The sequence below is a fragment of the Lagopus muta genome, chromosome 2 (genome assembly GCF_023343835.1).
Source record: "Lagopus muta isolate bLagMut1 chromosome 2, bLagMut1 primary, whole genome shotgun sequence".
Taxonomy (NCBI): Eukaryota; Metazoa; Chordata; class Aves; order Galliformes; family Phasianidae; genus Lagopus; species Lagopus muta.
In genome coordinates this window covers 90,435,241-90,449,343 of record NC_064434.1, presented here as the reverse complement: position 1 = coordinate 90,449,343, position 14,103 = coordinate 90,435,241, and the positions used below count along the sequence as shown (strand labels likewise).

The 14,103-nt window shown below is 39.2% G+C and overlaps 1 long non-coding RNA gene across 2 annotated transcripts in view; it reads left to right on the top strand.

Moving 5' to 3' along the window:
* LOC125689636 (uncharacterized) overlaps positions 1 to 2,370 on the top strand; it is a 37,487-nt gene extending 35,117 nt beyond the window's left edge. For both annotated transcript variants that reach the window (XR_007375372.1, XR_007375371.1), the window contains one exon: positions 1,005 to 2,370. This is a non-coding gene — a long non-coding RNA (uncharacterized LOC125689636). The remainder of the gene's footprint in view (positions 1 to 1,004) is intronic.
* The last annotated feature ends 11,733 nt before the right edge of the window (positions 2,371 to 14,103 follow it).

Sequence of the window (14,103 nt, the reverse complement as noted above, 5' to 3'; positions counted from 1 at the left end):
ATCTCATGTCTAATTGAATAGTCACAGGGTGTAAGGCCAGAAAGTCTTATCAGAGCTCAGTTCTAACCCCATCACTTGTCAGTCTTTCCCCCAGATTGAGTCCAGAATCTCATGTGTGATTATTAATTGCTTCTGTTAATTTGTGGCCTTCTAGACTCTACAAGGACGTAGAAAGTACACTAATAAACTGCTGGATTTCTATGTAGGAAACTTTCGTGCCTACATCCTTTCCATCTTTAGCTTGCATGTGCATGACATGGCCCCAAACATGGTTTCAACCAAAAGAAACAAAGAGGTAATCAAAACTAACGTGATTTCATCATTCTATGAGGAGTAACTTGAGAGGGCAGTGTAATTTTAAATCAGCTGTGCTCTGCTGTGCAACAACCAGTCCAGCCACAGGGGCCAGTGAATGCATTAGACTTTCTCCCGAACTGTTAATTCCCTCTTGCACAGTTAATGAGAGTTGCTCCAGTCTTGCATCTGTTTCACCTTTATGTTCTTGCAATAGCATTTAGAGGCCAGAGCAACCCGGGGGCCTTGATAGCACTGACTTTTGCTGATAAAATAACTCTTTAAGAGTTTTTTCGATCAGATAGATGGCTGAGATCATAGGGCAGAAATAAGAACTGCTATAAGAACTTTTTCTGAATTTGTAATTCTCAGAGGACATTCTAGGCTGTCCTGTTTGTTAAATAATTCTGCTATTTTGTGAGGCATAGTATTGATAACACTAAATAGTCCTCAAACGAACTATGTGAAGCAGAAAATGTAATTATTATTTCTGTAATGCAGATGCAGAAACAGGCACAAAAAAAAAAGATGAGTGACTTGCCTGAGGTCGTACATTAAATCAGAAATGTAAATATAACAAAATATCAGCCACATCTCCTTTCTGTGTGGTGTGGGTGTATGTAGGAAAAGATGGCTTGATTCTACCTTTTTGTAATTATTCAAAGACTTTCTATCTTTGTCCTAATATGCCATCATATGTACCTCTGCAGATATTAAAGAAGAGCATCGGATGATTTTGGGAAGAAAAAAAAGAAAAAAAAAGTAATGCTTGAAAGTTTTCAGAGCAGATGAGAAATAAACAGACCAAGCACCTCAGCCTGGAATGTCATCTTCATCTGTGAATCAGAATTTGGACCTGCTGCTGATGAGTTGGAAAAGCAATTGTGGCATGAACAATGAGACTTTGGGTTGACAGCCTAGGGGAGCTATTCGACAGCTTCACAGACAGGCTTCCCAATGTAAATGAAGATGAGAAAGTGCATGAAAAATCGATCATGCACTAGAGACAACACTTACTTCATTAACTACCTTCAGCACTAACCTCTTGAACACTGTTAGTAAACCTATTATGTCACAGCTGAGATGCAGCTGAAGATTTTGCTTTGAGAATTTAAACAAAGCTATATAAGAACACAAACCAGATTAAAAAGTAGTACCATATAAGTCAACTGCTAGTTGCTGACATCAGTAAAATATTGTCTGTTACTATCAGGAAACATGGGAACAATGATTAAAATTTCCTAATATTGCAGTAAAATTTTTAGCTGTTACCTGGAAAAAGAAAAAAAAAAAAAAAGAGAGAGAGTATTCTGCAGTGTGTGGAATGCAAATATTTCTAATAAGTGCTGTCATGTGACAGGGATACTAACAAGAACTTCTTAGAGCTGAGGATCTGTTTTTGGAATTTGCTCAGGTAAGTAATGAAAATACATATATAGATATACAGTCATACAAGGGCTTCTCCAAAAGTAATGCCTCCTGTTTTAATATGTTGACCCACTATGTCAGAGGCAGATATTGGTGGTATAACAGTAGAGGTTGAAGCTTCCCACCAGTATCCCATTACATGCTGTTGCTGTGTGCCATATAGCAGCAGAAGGGCAGTCTGACGGAATGGCATCTGACATGCAAGTGCATATGAAGCGAATGAGTGTCATGAGTTTCCTCCATGTGGAAATCACTGCACCCACTGACATTCATTGACACATGCTGTGATTGTCCATGGAGACTGAAAGTAAATGTGAACACAGTGAGGTGGTGAGTGGTGCATTTCAGCAGTAGCAACGGCAACAGTGGGTCGTCTCTACTGATGTAGATTGTTATGAGCGTAGCATGCAGGCTCTTGTTCATTGTTGGTGAAAATGCATAGCTAATGGCAGTCACTGTATTAAAAAAAAACAGAGCTTTGTAGTTGAGACTTTGTCTATCAATAGTTTTGTTGTGCTTTTTGTATCTGCTGTTGTTTCCATAGAAATAAATAGAAGGCATTACTTTCAGAGTGACCTATTTAAATTTAATACGGGAACACTGAGTCTTTATGGCATTCAAATGGAGATAAGTGATCTAAATTCTTTTCATGAGGACCTGAAGCTTTATTGCTCATGAAGTTCTGATAGGAACAGACTGGGTTTTGGTATTTGTTCTGTTTCCTAAACACCTTTTTTCTTTATTCTGCATTCTGTTTTATGATGATAACTCTAAACAAGGTAATAGGAACCAGTCCTATTTAACATTTTTATAGGTGACACGGACAGTGAGATTGAGTGCACCCTCAGAAAATTTGCTGATAACACCACTTCACTGTGGTCTGATGAGGCCCTGGCACAGCTGCCCAGAGGAGCTGTGGTGCCCCATTCCTGGGGACACTCAAAGCCAGGTAGAATGGGGTTCTGGGCAGCCTCAGCTTGGGGGGAGGGACGACAGCTCTTTCCACAGTAGGGCTGTTGGAGCTCAATAATCTTTAAGGTTCCTTCCAACCTAAGGAATTACGTGATTCTAGAAATAGTAAAGAAGCATGGTTATTGATTAGAAATGTCTTTGCAAAGCAGTATTTTAGTTGGATAGAAAGATATTTGCTAATTAAATTTTGGAAATAGAATTTCATATTCAGTTCTATCTAGACAATGTTTGCACTCTTAGAGCATGCTCTTGAATAGTAGGTTTTAAAAATTGTAATAGCAGTATTATTTTTCTACTTAAACAAAATTGCAAGCTCCTATGAATTTGGCACAGGATATGTAAATCTAACAATATGATTCCTGTTGTTCACAAAGATAGGAAGCTTAAAGGAATGTTCCAGCAAATAGTATATTACAATAACTGAGGCATTTTCTGATGTATTTGAAATTACAAAATCAAATGTAATTTTGAATTTGTAATTTTGAGAAGAAAGGGGAAAGCATGCCCTATCTGACTCTGCATCAGCAGAGAGGATTTGGACAAACAGAGCATAAAGTTCTTAAGCAGCATGCTGGCTGGGTAGACCAGTAATGACTTGAGTCTAGTAGCAAATCCTCTGGGACCTTTAACAGCCTTAAATATTCAGGTTACACATTATGGAAAAGGCAGCACTTTTGTCTCTACAGTCTCCCACAGAACTGGGTGAAAGGAGGGCTAAATGGTTGCTGCTGTTGCTAGCAGGTATTTTCTTACCTATGGGTACAGGGAATCCTTGTTCATTCCTCACAGAACAGTATATATTCTTGGACTGCAGATAGGTCTGGATGAGCTTTCTGGTCCAGACAGTTCCAACTTGGAATATCTGTTTGAACATCAACAATAGGTTGATTTCTGATTTTTAATATCTGGAATGTGTGAATCTAAAAGATTTAATCAAAATGATATCAAACACGTTCCGTCTCTCATATCAAACCCTCTTTCCTTAAAAACAACCCACAGATGTTCTGTGTTCTGAAAAGTTGAGCAGTTATTGAGATATGAAGAAGAAATGATTCTCTGAACAATCTGAGCAAGAGATTCCCACAGCACCTCAAATGTGTTAGAAGATACCCGAGATTTATTCTTCCTTTTTCTCTTTGCTTCTTGTATGTGTGAAGTACAGTAATGGACCCAATCCAAAATTTATAAAAAGATTTATCTTTCTATGATCACTCACATCCAGTAGCTAAAAATCATCAACTGTCATAACTTTCAAAACTCAAGGTTCAGGTTGTACCTGCAAGGCAGCTGGATGCAAAGTGAGCCCATAGTGAGGGCAGGAAGACCAGTGCTCTGTTGCAGATCATAGCATTGGACAGGGATTTACTGATGTCAGGAAAAGTATGTGATAAAAAGCACTGTATCCAGACAGATTCAAGTCCCACGAGTTCATCCTGTCCTTTGCAGCATTCTGTGAATAGGTGTTATAATGTGATGGCAGTACAATTTTCAGGGGAACGTTCCTGATGCCTTCTTCTCACTGTTATGATCACCCTGTAGCTTTGATTTTCTTGAATAAGAAAGAAAATCACAGTTCGAAGTTCTAGAAAACAAATACTTTATTCCCTTCCAGAATGTCAATTGCTAAATTTAAAGAATGCAAATAGGATTGAAGTATGCAAGAGGTAATTTCTTTGCAATTTTAATTCTGTCTTTATTTCACTCTGAAAATACTAAACCAGCTTGACAACATGCAACAAGGAATGCAGTACAGATAGGAAGAAAAAGAAAGCTACTAAGCAAGAGGAGATAAAACAGAAGTTGAACTTAAACAAGGGTTAGTGACCACCAAGTTAGCAGTGCTTCACCCACGTCTCCCACTTTCCAATACCCTCCACACATTCCTTGTTGCCAACGGCTACCACTTTTCTCATTCATTCTTGTGCTATTACTGGGTGTGTTAGAGCTTGCTACAAGCCTCAAGAACACAGATAAGATTATTCTCCTTCTCCTCTTGCACAATGCACATAACTGAGTGCAGCAGTGGAGTAGTGGAGATTGACTAAGATCTCTTTTAGCTCCAAGGCCCTTCTTTTCAGAGTGTGTACTGTTACTACCTAGTTTAATTAACATCTGTGCCAATCAGAGCAGCTGCCTATAACATAGAGAAGGTTAGCTGAGCATTCAAGAAGATAAATGAGGCAAGGGGTTGCCAGGGGGATGATGGTATGTCAGATGCACAGTGGCTGAAGCATACATACGTATCCCCATTAACTATACTCCTCCTAAATCTGGGGGCAGATTTAAGACTTTAAGACAGGGATGATGCTTCCTTTAACTTTACATTTTTGGGCTTTTAAAAGTGTGAATACAGATGTATTAGATGTTCTAAATGGGTAAGCAAGCCCATCTGTTGATTTTAACCTTGTACAAATAGTGGCTAATAGAAATGATTAAACATTTGACAACTGAGAAAGATTCTAAGAATATGAATAGTGTTCCCTTCAAGATCTCCAGGAAAAGAAGTGCTATGAAAGTTCAAATGCAAAAATACCTCAAAATTTGAGGATGTGGGATATCTCACAAATTGAGATTCTTTTTTCCAACCAGATGTATCGCATCTCATGGCCTTGAGAACAAGCTGGTGCTAAAATAAAGTGGAAGCACCTGATCAACATAACTTACCCCAGTTTAGTGCGCTTCTGAAACTTTTATAATTTTCAATTTTGGTTTTGGATTTTCTAATTAATTATTTATTTTTAGATTATTGGGAAAACAAGCTACTCTTTCCTCCTAATGACAGCATTACAAACTCTGTTAGGCATTATTCTAGCTTTGTCACTGACATGAAACTGGTACTACAAATTGCAGATCTCATGCAACTTTACATTGCACTAGAACACACTCTTTGGGATTAGTATTTACCTACATACTAATTATTCTCTTTAAATGCCTTAGCTTCTTGATGTTTTATTTGCCCAAGTACATTACAATGGTTTTGTAGGGAAGAAAGCTTCTATATCCAGATTTGAATAAGGAAAAGTTAGCAGCAGTCTTTAAAACGCTCCAAGAAATAGTTTACAATTCTGTAGTGGAAAACAGCTCCAACCCCCCCTCCCACACACACACTTTTTTTTTTTTCCAGAAACCTGAAATGCTCAGAAAGCAAGTAATCTCAGATTTACTTACTAAATTATTTGGTTTCTATTTTACTCCAATACAAATATCTCAATAATAGTTCCTTTATAGTTCCTGCTGGTCAACATTAGGATAAAAGTATGAATCTGAAGTTTATTCTAAAGCAATGAGGGAAATTAACTCCTGTTTACACTTGTGCATCCATAGAAAGTTCCACTGGCAATAACTTATTAAAGTGTTTTTTTTAATAAATCTATTTCTAACTTCCACTCAGCTTTTATTCAGAGCAGAAGGTGCTTGGTCTTGGAAGATGAAGCGCAGAGGGTGAGTCATGGTATTACAGTGTTTATCTCTACTATTGATTTTCAGTATAGTCACTTTGCTTCAGCAAAGGCTGAGCACCTCTGTAATTGGATGAGCAACCCAGGCCTCCGAAGAGAGAGGATGTACACTGAGGTGCTCACACAGAGATGGGCACAAAAAGACATTTGTTCTTTTACAGCAAACTTGCAGTTTGAGAAAGAGTGCTGCTTCTAAGAATGAAAGCTAGAGAGAGTGAGCCATTATGTCCTCAACAAAATAAAAGGGATTAGCATACCTTCTTTGATTCCCTGATCTTCTTCCCTGTGTGTTCTCATCTGAAAATGGAGCAAAGTCAGGAACCACCCCAGCTGCACAGGGCAATCTGAAAAGCAGAGGAAACCTCTTCTCAGGTGAGTGTCTGAGGGGAGCTTTCTTTTGTACAATGAAAAGATTCAACATGAAAGTTCTAAAGTCCTTTACAGTGTACAAAAGAATTAATTTTGTCCTAGCTATTACTCTAGCAAGTATTAATTAGTTGGATATAGTGGATATTATCTTGGCTTCTCTGTAAAAGCTGGGCAAAGCAGAGTACCACAGACATTTATTTAGTACCTGAAGAATGCTGGTGCTTGACAGAGTAGTTCCTCAGTGCCACAGCTCCCATAGAGGCAATGTGAGGAAACTCATGCAAAATTTTTCAGTTCTGCAGTCTTCCATCCAGCCACCACAAAATGGTACTTACATACAGTCTGTGTGCTGATAAACTGTAGGTTTTGGAGATGGCACAACAGAATCAGAGAATCATAGGGGATGGAAGGGATCTCTGGAGATAGAGTCCAACTAACTCCCTACTAAAAGCAGGTTCCCTTCAGGTGGATTCACAGGAAAGTGTCCAGGTGGGTTTTAAACTCCAGAGAAGCAGAGTCCACAACTTCTCTGGGCAGCCTGTTCCAGTGCTCTGTCAGCCTCATAGTAAAGAAATTCTGTTGCCTGTTTGTATGGAACTTCCTGTGTTCCATTTTTTGCCCATTGCCCTTTGTTCTCTCATTGCATATTACTGAAAATAGCTTGACCCCACCCATTTGACTCTAGGATAGATGGGGAGGATTACTCCCTCAACCTACTGACCACACTCTTTTTAATGCAGCCCACTGTACCATTGTCCTTCTTAGACACGGCACACTGTTGGCTCATGGACAAACTGTTGTCCACTCAAAGAAGTTTTGCTGGCATCTAGAATAACTTCCATTGGGAGATGCCATGAAAAATTGTGTTATCATGTAGTTCAGGTTTTAAACACTGACTTTTTCCTTGTATTAAAGGGTCTGATACTGATGAGAAGTCAAGCCAAAATGCAACTCTAATTCTAACTCCCGAAAGTGTGAATCATTTACCAAGTTCAACTTGTACTTGACAGCTGCTGTTGATTTCAATTGCAAGGTGCTAATCTCAGGAGTGGTAAGCAGTACAAATTTTCAAATAAAATGACCTAGTCAAGGAAGTTCCAGTGAGTGGCAGGCATTCAGGTTGAAATGGGAGTATTGGTCACATGGGAGTACCCTGGTGAAATCATGTTGGTGCATGAGAAAAAAGACCAGGCCAGCATTTTCACAGTGAAAATGATGTTTTCTTCTTAGAATAATAGTAAGCCAAAAGTTTCTTGATTGAATATGTTTACTGATGTAGGGAAAAGAAAAGCTCTTCACTAAAGTGTTACAGTGTATTTTTCAAAATGCTTTGATGCCTCACAAAGGCTGCTCTGAAAGTAATGTCTCCTATTAAACTAGTGCAGGACATCAGTGGCGGATGTTGGTAGTATAGCAGTATAAGTTGATCCTTCCCACTGATATTCCATTACATTTTGTTGCAGTGTGACATTTAGGAGCAGAGGGGTACTCTGACAAATGGCATCTGACATGGAAATACGTATGAAGCAAAGGGATGTCACAGAATTCCTTCTTGAAGAAAAAATGGCATCCATTAACATTCTTCAATGCTTGCTGAATGTTTGTGGAGACCAAACAGTAGATGTGAGCACAGTGAGGTGGGGGATGGTACTTTTCAGCAGTGGCAACAGCAACAGTGGGTCATCTCTACTGATGTAGATTGTTATAAGCACCAGCATTGTTTATTGCTAGTGAAAATGCATGGTTAATAGGAGTGACTGTATTGAATAATGCTTTGTATCTGAGATTTTGCTCTATCAAGCAGTGTTATTGTGCTCTGTGTATCTGTTCTGGTTTCCATGGAAATAAATAGGAGGCATTACTTTCAGAGCAACATACATTCTTAAAATTTAATGATGCATGTACATTTGCAGTGGACTCATTTGGGGTGCCTGCATGCATATTTTGTGGATAATTAAGTCATCAAAAGTTGCTTGGCATTACTGGATAACTAAATAGCTACTTGTGAAGAAGTTAAAACAGCCTGGGGCAGCCTTATTTTATGCATCTGAGTTATCCCTAACTTAATTCTGCATTCATGAATTGTTTCTATTTGTATCTGGAAGATGAAGCTTCCAAATTTTTACTCTTTCCTCAGCCTCTTTGGAAAATTTCCCTATTTCTTTGTTCAATAATAATAATAAGTTACTCTCAATATGTAGAGGCAGGGAGGGGTTTCTGTACACATAAATACAAAAAGTCTCTCAAAGGGCAGGTCACTTTTCATTCTGTCTTATAAGCGCTTCTGAAATGAATAATTATTAAAATACAGTATCTCCTCTGTCAGGGTAACTCAGTTGTTTAATTCACTAATGCATCCACTTGATGTCACTGTCACTGCCCAGTAGAAATGTAAATGTCAAAGGGGTTTCTGGTCATAAATACTTTGCACCAATAAGTGACTGACCTGCACAGTCAGTTGCCTTTTGGACCCTTCAAGGTAGCTTTATCTCTGTGATGGTCCATTCTGTTGAGGTGGACACTTCTGCTTCCTCAAGCTCTTTATTTATGTTTTGCATTTCCCTAGAAGCCAGTCTGTTTTCAAGTCTGTATTTTCCTACATAGAAACACTATAATAGTCTACATATTTTTTCATTAATAGAGAAGAAAAAAAAAAAAAAAAAAACTTGCTGCATTTTTTTTACTCATTTATTCTTTAGGATCAGGTGAATTTTTAAGAAAGTGAAAGGCATTTCTTTATTGAAATAGTAAGAGGAGTGCCAAGGGGTCGTGTACTATTAGATGTCTCAATTTTAGGATGAAACATCTACATTCTGCAGTTCCCTTTCGTTCCTCACTGGAATGAGCAACTGGAATACCTCTTTCTCTTTCCACCCTCCCAGATAGCCAACTCTCCCAGTACCTTGTTCAAATCTTCATGAAATAAAGACATGTTACTCATTAATTCTCCCTATATTAATTATTTTTGCATCCCTCTCTCCTAAATGCAGATGATTCATCGGCTGAGTGAGAGTCACTTAACTACTTTAAGCTGAGATTTAGGCAATTGCCCACAGTGAAACACTGTTATTTTATGTGAGCTGTTCCTTGCCAAAGCAGACTGGCCTGGATCAAGTGCTTTGGGGACAGCTGTATCCTGCTTTAACGGGCCTTGATCCTTTTGCTTATTGTTTTCTCGCTGTCTGTGTAATAAACATTTTCTGTCAGTCTACAGCTCTCTCTTCTGTGCCAGAGTAAAGATCTCATCGGACAAAGCAGTGCAATATGCTGCTCTGTGCCCCTTGCTCTGAGTGTCAGTGTCTCAGCAGTGCTCCTGCCTCTTTTCTAGAGCCCTTCGAAGGATTGGAAAGCTGGAAAACTGGCATGTGGAACTGCATATTTATGCACTAGACTTCATTATTTGTGTGCACATAGGTATTATTGTGGGATCATGGAAATATACACCAAGAGCCAAATCCTCATTAAAAATTGCCTAAGAGTGCAGGCCAGGAGAGAATAGCAGGCACAGAGATTATTTGTGTACACTGCACTTTCAGAGGGTTACTGTGATTCATGTTCCTTTTTACAACATCTCAAACGGTCAAGCTTTGTTCTAAGAGGAATAGCCAACATTTTCCTCTATGGAGCTAGAGCAGCTTTATGCAGCCCCAGAAGACGAAAACGACCTTAAAACTGTTGCAGCAGGGAACAAGAGGATTATGTTGGTCTGAGAGATGGCATTCTCAAAATCATCACCTTTTGTTGCTGTCAAAATTGGATGCATGGCTATGGTGCAGCTCGCCCCACTTCACTCCTAGCTCTTGTACTCCTGCCCTCTGGGCTGTTGGTAGCCAGTGCTATTTAGAGCTGTCCTTATGCTTGGGCTGCAGTGGTCCTGTTTGGCATGCAGCCATCCCAGACTCTGAAGACTCTGAAGAGGCCAATATTTCTGCCCTGACCTGTGAGCTCAGGCCACAGAAAACGACCAAGATAAAAAATTTGATCTTTTTCCTTTTCCAGGCTTCGGGGTTAAATTCCTTCCTGTGCAAGGGCTCCCTTCAGTATAATCCTAGGAGCCATTCTGAAGGCATTTTATTCCCTCCTCTTGATAACAGTAATTACTGAGTTGTGCTAAACTGTAATTTTGGAATAGGCCATTATTGGTTGGTTGTAGCATTGCACTACTGTTTCCAAAATTTTCTCTTCAGTGCATGTAGTATGAATAACAGAAGGAGCCATATGAATGGGGCTCAAATCCGGTATGCCTAGATGAATGTTTTGTGGGTTTTTTTCTCTCCTAAAAAACGATAATTCTTCATGAGGTACTTGTGGACCTATTAGCAGCCATTTGCACTAAGCAAGCAGCACAAGGAAGCTGGAACCATGGAGGGTATCTGATTCCTTGCCATAAAAAAAGAAGCAGATGTACCACTGTCCTCATAGCAATCTGCCTCACTATCATATCAACTAGCAGCAGCTGCAAAGATGGAAATTTTCCATGTTTCACTCTATTCCTCAATGAAGTGTGAACTTGCACACCCTGCTAAGGCTGTTAAAATGTTGCTAAAGATAAGCTTTGTTTTTCTCTGTTACAAAAACAAAAATATTTTAGTAGAAATAAATATTCTTAACAAGAGTAACAAAAATGTGCAGCATTCAACATTTCAAATGCAGTAAGAAATTCAAAGAATTAAGATTTCAGCGTTAGAATTTATTGTTGTCTGCATTTTACGTTTTGTAGTGAATGTTTTGTGATCCTTACAACATTTATACAGACATATGTGTAGTTTCATTCTCTTCACAGGCATTTATTGCACAATTGGACATCCTGACAGATATCTACAGAATTGTTTGTTGGACAGACATTGAAATAAGAGGTTAAATATGAGACCAGGAAAAGTCCATTGCAAAGAAGGACAGGGAATGAATCAGATTACCATTTTTATTCACATCAGTTGTGAAATTGCAGGAAAGTGAAACTTCCTAACAGAATAAATTAAAAAAAAAATTGCATGCAAAATTCTGTAAAACATAGTACATGTAGTTCATCCACTACAGTTTCACCATAACGCAGCTCATCATGGTTGGCATTGTGAAGAACTTGACTTAAAAATCTATCAAATCTTCATATGGGGGAAGTGAATTCTTAAGGGATCACCTGCTCGACAAGTCCTGTCCCAAATACTAGGGAATAAGAGGCAGGTTTTCAAAGGGCTAGTCAAAAAAGTGCATCTTACAATGTTTTCTGACTGTTGTCAACTCATTTTCAGTACATTTTTTGTTGAATTACAGAGCACCTTGATAAGGATGCCTTGGACTACCTTAAGGTCTCCCTGTGGCAACATAACTCCCAGCTTAATCTTTAGGAGAAAATGAGTTTAAAATATTACAAGAAAAGAGGTTTTTTTGTACATATTTGGATAGAAATGATTAAACTGGATTTAACTTATTTCAAATATACATCTTCCCTGCTGACCTCAACAGAGTAAATTGCAGATAGTAAAAGCTGGCCACACAGATGGAACGTATCCTTCCTCATCTCTTTAACTGAAAGCAAGCAGCTACAGCATGGAAAATAGATTGGTAATTTCATCTGGTCTTGACTCTTGGAAGTTTTACTCCAGGCTTCCCTAAACCTATGCAATTAACAGAGTTTTAGGTGGCCTCCAATTCACTCACAGCTGATTGCTTTTACAATCAGGTGTTTACAATTAGGAAGGACACTGATAAGGTTACCTTTCAAAATTTAAGGGTTCAGTGGATATCAGAATTTTGTTTTGTTTTTGTCCTTATGCTTTTGTGCAAGAATTGAGCTGAAAGGGGCAACTGAGAGTACACTTAAACACACTTAGGAAGAAGAGATCAGACCTCTCTCTCGAGCACAGCAACACAATGTGCCCATGCTGGGGCTATGAATTTCTAAGAGCGGCTTCTGTGCCAGGGAGATTCCTCCATCACCAGGCTGTGCTGCACAAACCACAGCTCCTGCTAACACAGCTAACAAGCATGACTCACAACCTTACCTCCTGCAAGGGACAGAATGCTTAATATGACGTATAGTATAAGAGAGGGCATTTCTCAGAGGACGCCTGTCTGATTGGCTGTGCTCTCCTGGGTTACAGTACAGCCTCTTGACTGCTCCAGGAGGAACCCAGTGACTTAACCAACCAACACAAAACTGAGCAGCACTTACAAGCTCTACCTCCTACAGGGAGGCTTTTCTAGCCTGCTTTTTTGGGACCAGCTCTTCATATTTAGTGGAGCTAAGCAGATGCATCTTCAGCCCTCTGCTTTCTGACCACCTGCTGCAGTTTCTGGTGGTCCAGCTGGTGCACATTCCTCTACTTTCCACCCAGCTCTCCTCTTCCCTGAGGTGATGACATGTTCTCACAGGGAGCCTCAGGTCTGTGGCTAATGAAGCAAATTGCTCTTGGAGCTGTTTCCTGAATATTGGCAGTCTTATTTCTCATCATCTTGAAAACAAACCCTGATTTTCAGTATTGCAAACAGTGCAGTTTATGAACTAAGAACAATTCTTGTGTGTCAAAGATCACTGCACTGTTACTGTATGTCACTGTAAGCCTTTTCTAAATCCCTACAGCTCCCCAGTGTCCCCTAGTTCATTTTAAACTCCTGCTTTTATCTCAGTGCCCTTAACAGAGCACACAAGCAGTGCTTAAGCCCTTTCCAAGTTAATTCCTTTCCCTCCCCAGCTCTGAGCAAACAGGTGCAGGGACCTCCCACACGCGGCCGTTATCCCCTAACAACCAGCACAACTCACAGCAGGCCTCATCAGGCACCCTCAGAGCCTGGGCCAAACACTGCATCGCTCTCTGCCCATATATTCAATGCAAACTCCAGTCATCTGTAGTATTAGCATGCAGTGTTTAGTCTACAGTGTTTATGTTAGCTGATTGGCCTGGCTGTCAGATGGCTGTAAATCAGTGTTGTGCCAATGAAAATCACCTGAGAGTCTTCAATGCTGATTGAAGTTTTTACATGTGTTCTCAAAATCTGCTTTTCTTTGTCCTGCTCAGGTGATGCCCATTAAAAGGGGGGCAGCCCTGCCTAGGGCAGGGAGTTGGAACTGGATAACCTTTAAAGTCTCTTCCAACCCAAGCCCTTCTATGATTTGCATCTCTAACAGGATCATTGGAGAACTCCTAGGAGACACTGCTAGCAATTTGGAACAAAAGCTGATTTATATTTTTTTTGTAAGTAAGAATTTATTTAAGCTTTAACTTCCAGGTTTCTGGTTAATTCTGAGTTCTCTTATTGACTTTGTCTTTTAGCTATGTTGATAAACTCTGAGTTTTCTATTTTGTTTTTAGTTGCTGCTTTGGCATGTTCAACCTCTAACATAAATCACTTATTGTACTTTGAAAGTTAGATAACGTGTTTAATGTGCACAGCATTAAAAATACACATCTGTTTTGATGTTAGGTGCATCATGCCAGTGAATAGTATCATTTATCTTGATATGTTTCACTTCATGTATAAATGAGTAATGAGTCTGCATTTATGGAGGCATTTCTAAGTAGCGTGGTTGGTTTTCTTTGTTTTTTTTTTTTTGGTTTTTTTTTCTTCTTAGCTTCTTAAAACA